Raw genomic sequence first — 5,194 nt, forward strand, 5'->3', positions numbered from 1 at the left:
ATTATGTAATTACACAGACAGGCAGGTGTGATACTTGAACACATGACATGTTATGATGTCTGTTGATTGCAAAAAAGTTATACACAAAAAAATGAGCATGTATTTACAAAACCCAACATCTCTATATATACACACACAATGAGCCGTGAAGGCATCTGCAAATGAACCAGCCGTTACACATGAGTGCACACCCACCCGCTCTGACTGGGCTCGGTATCCCGGCTGCTTCGTTTCTTGGGAAGTAAACCCAAGTACAAAATATTGCACTTTTGATTTGCGATTGTACGCTTATAACTTTGTTTATATGTCTTTTCATAACCAGCAATGTATATTATATGTCATGAATAAGTGATAATTGTGTTTTAATTATGTTTGATTTTCTGGTTGCATGTGACCTTTAAAGAGAATATTAACATGAAATGTCGACTTTGCAATGAATTCACAGAGACTGTCCATCACCTTGTCAGTGGATGCCCTTCCTTGGCACAAACAGCATATCTTAAACGACATGGCTCGTTGCTTTTACTACCGTCTCCGCCATGCCTGTGGCTTTGACTCCGAGGTCCATCCATGGTACGACCCTGAACATGTCCAGGGCGTCATGGAAAATGATGCTTTCAAATTTCTGTGGAATAGGCCCATATACAGCATCAGAAGAATTCCTGCCAACAAACCTGATCTCGTCCTTTTTGATAAAGCCAATGAATTTATATATACTAGCCACATAAAGAAACTGTGCATTGTCAAAATATTATCCCAGTTGATAAGTACGATAACAATGTCAAAGGTACATATAAACTTTAATGGAGGGATCATGAGACTATAACAAGTCGGGAGAATTTCAATTGAAAAGTCAATCACAATGACGTCACGAGTCCACAAGCGGGACAGGGGTCACACGACCATGTCACAAGCTCAATAACGGATATGTCCACCATCGGCATTGAGAACAGCAGTGCATCGACGACGCATAGAGCCTATCAAACGTGCAAGGAAGGCTTGTGGGATGTCACGCCAGATTCTCTCAAGTTCTGTTGCAAGGTCAAGGACGTTATCTGGCGGATGAGGAAGACGTCGTAGACGTCGATCCATCTCGTCCCAAACATGCTCTATCGGGGGAGAGATCCGGTGAATTTGCAGGCCAAGGCAGTAAGTCAACGTTGTGGTGTTGCAAGAAATCCATAGCAACCCTTGCCGTATGAGGGCGGGCATTGTCCTGTTGGAATGTTAACCCAGGGCCATGACGTTGCAGAAAAGGAATTGCCACAGGTCGAAGAATCTGATCTCTGTAGCCCACACCAGTTAAGTTGACCTGAACAATCACCAAAGGAGTTCTTTGGCGTGCTGTTATTCCACCCCAAATCGTCACGGAACCTACACCAAAGCGATTCCTCTCCAAGACACAGGCCTGTGCATAACGTTCTCCCACGCGTCTATAGGCACGTTGACGTCCATCACTATGGGAAATGTTAAACCTGGACTCATCTGTAAAAACAACATTTCTCCACCAAAACAAGGGTCTGCGGACATGATTTCGGCACCACATTCAGCGAGCTTGTCGATGACGTTGTGTCAGGATAGGCCGTATGGCGGGACGTCGTGGTCTGATCCCGTGATGACGTAAACGTTGTCGAACTGGGTTGGGGTGGATACGGCGAAGTCCTGGGATGGTTCGGGCAGTCATCACTGCAGTCTGAAACCTGTGGCGAAGATGGGTCACCCTTATCCATCTGTCCTGTCTTGGCGTTGTTACACGTGGACGTCCAGAACGTGGCCGATCGATGACGTCATTTGTGTTCTGGTAGCGTCTCACCAGTGCAGAAATGGTGTTCCGGTGGCAGTGGAAATGTGCAGCCACTTGTCGTTGAGACATTCCCCTACGGACCATCCCAATGGCCTCATGACGTTGTGCAGACGTGAGCCTTGGCATGCTATGCGTTTCAATAGCCGTTTAATTTTTTGAACGATCACAAGGGCAGGGGTCGAGCTTTCCAAAGTGACAGTATTGTGTGGCATTCATTTGCTCTGTTTCTCTTTCCCGGAATGTACGTGCAACAACGTATTGCACGTCTCAAGGACGAACCCACTGACGTCACGGAACGTGGCACGTGCATGCATGTTGGAGACATGTCACTAATCTCTGAGTTTAAATCCTTATGTGTCTACACAGGTTTGATAAATTTAGATTTTAAATTTTTGTATGGACAGTTTCTTTATGTGCCTAGTATATATCATTGAATTTTCTGTCCCTTTTGACAGCAATGCGATTGGCAAGATTCAGGAAAAGCATGATAAATATGCGGACCTCGCCTTTGAAATGTCATGGAAAATGATGCTTTCAAACTTCTGTGGAATAGGCCCATATACAACCTCAGAAGAATTCCAGCCAACAAACCTGATCTTGTCCTTTTTGATAAAGCCAATGACTTTATTTATATCATTGAATTTTCTGTCCCTTTTGACAGCAATGCGATTGGCAAGATTCAGGAAAAGCATGATAAATATGCGGACCTCGCCTTTGAAATGTCTCGCTTGCATCCCAAGAACATTGTGGTCAGGCTCCCCCACTGGAAAAAAATTCCATGTTTACAAGACATTTCCAATTTTGGAAAGATGATGTTTCCAAAGATTTACAATTTTGGAAATGTCTACAAGGGGAGATAACTGGTGGGTGATGGTAAATCATTGTTATTTGCACGCCCCGGGACCTAATCCCTTGTTGATTGATGAGTGAGTCACGGCAGTTAATAGTCACCAATTAACAAGGCCTACTGCCTTGTTAATTAACAAGTTTTTATGCCTCTTAAAGAAGGCTCTGGAAGTAAGTTAAATCTTTGATGGGCATTAAGAAGTGGAATGCATTACTGTGACCTGATTTTCACCTGATGAAGGAGCAAGCATATGCTCGAAACTTCGTGTTATTCACAATAAAGAAGTTGACATCCATAAATCTTGCTTTTCTTATTAAAAAGGTAAGTTATTAAAATCTGCTGAGCTGTAGGCTTGTTAATCATGTCGCGGTGTGATTATCGCGCTAACACACCTGAGAGATTCGTCAACAGTGTGGTATGCACAGGCGGTGAAACTTGTATTGTATTACATTGGGTTGGTTGCATATTGTTTTGTGTTATGCTGTCAGTTTGTATGTATGTGTGAATGAGGAACCTCACATATTATGACATTGAAAACAGACTAAACTTAACATTTATTCCATGGTCAATATCGCAATGTTAGTGATATGGTAGTATACGCAAGTTTGTTTCACAGTTTTGATAATACCTTCTTTTATGCAGATAAAATTATTAAAAATGAACGAATAATGCCATGCTTCTCTCAGAGTAAGGGAAGATAATTCATATACTGTTTCTGATCAAATTAGATATTTCTTTATCGTCCGAACAGAATTCACAAATTACGGATGTTTTGTGTGGGTGTGGGTGTGTGCATGCACGCGTGTATAACATCTAACTTGATAGGTATTAAAATCAGGTCGTTTGTAACCATAATGACTATATTGGTTGGAAGACTTGAGGAACAAAAATACTTTCACTCTTCAAAAGGAACTGGAACAGTAACATTTTTCATGTTTTCATATGAGCTTCAAAACATTGAATGAAATAAATGCTGTATGATGAAATGGATCAGAGAACATTATCATGGCATAAATGACGTGTGAATGACACATGTAATGGTCAAAAATATATAATCACTATGTTAGTTAATTGATGACCAGACACGTCAAACTGGTACCGATAGATGTATATTTAATACGTAAAAATTCAGTATTTCTTAGTACTTGAAATAGAAAACACAAATTTAGAATGAGAAGTTTTAATCTGAGATCAATCTGTTAGGTAGCAGTTTACTAAAGTAGAACTTAAATCAACTTCAAAAGATTGGTCATTCGCAAAGTGAAGCAGATCTCACTTATACTGCAGTAAACAGTATGGGGATACACAACGAAACATACCACTTACGTGATAACAACTCCCTGTTTATTGCATAGAGCGGCATTTCGATGTACAACGTTCAGGATAAACAAGCTGATTGAATGTTGATTGATTCCATCACTTGGAGAATGGAGTGGATTTAGACTTGTTGATCTTACTCTCCTGTTGGCCCCAACGACGTGCTACTTGCTGAATTACCTGTTGTTAATTTGCTGCTTGTCACTATGCATATATACCTCTATTCACCTGGTTGTAGTAACTTTTATCTTGATAACGGCATGAGAATATACATGGAAACTCCCCTCTATCGACCTTTGATCCAAACGGATGAGTTAACAGAAATGTTGATGCCCGTCTGTTAGCAAATTAACATTGGATTATAGAGACAACGATAGGTCTACGTGTTGATAGAAGAGGATATTCCGGATTATGCGAATGAGAGCACGCCTAATGAGAAAACGAGCCAAATATATGTATAAAGATAGTGTTTTATTTCAGTCTCATTTAGCATATATACTTAGCATATATACATTGAAATATAAAACACATAAAAACATAGAAGGCGTAGTAAGCCACGAGTGGTAACGGGAGACTTCAACCCAAACAACGGGACATTAGGAAGGGTGGATGCTCATCCGATGCTGTTATTTGAGAATACCCCTGGTAGTTCCTGTCTGATTGCAATAAAGTATCCCAGCAGTGTATGCTTTTCGGATTTTCTAATGCATAGATGGCATAGTGACTGATCCAAGTTGATCTTATTTCTGTGTTTTTTACCTCGATATTTAATCATGCCATGTAAACATATGATGTCTATTGCATATTATATTTATGACAAATGAAAATTTACTTAGGTATATGCAATTTTAACTTCAGTACACATCAAATGCTTATATGTATTTCTTATGCAACAATGAAGTTCCGTTCGTATCCTCCAAACAGTGTCGGCCAATAAGTTTTTTCAGGCAATTAACATTGCATGCAATTCAGCAAGTACTACGCCCTTTGCTGTAACCAGTGTTTGGTGGTATAAACCTACACATGTTATTTGTCATCATTCACTTGATGGTCAGTTAATGAATTTATAACAGGTATGATGGTAATACCACGCAGATTACCCGACAAAGGTTCCCATTTCGCATTTCTTGTGTCTGGAGTAAATACTCAGCATTATGAGTTAAGGTCTGATGTGACAAATGTTTCACATGTTAGACAGGAACTACCAGGGGTATTCTCAAATAACA

Source organism: Haliotis rubra, unplaced genomic scaffold (genome assembly GCF_003918875.1).
Source record: "Haliotis rubra isolate DU_JTF1 unplaced genomic scaffold, ASM391887v1 Scf1793, whole genome shotgun sequence".
NCBI lineage: Eukaryota > Metazoa > Mollusca > Gastropoda > Lepetellida > Haliotidae > Haliotis > Haliotis rubra.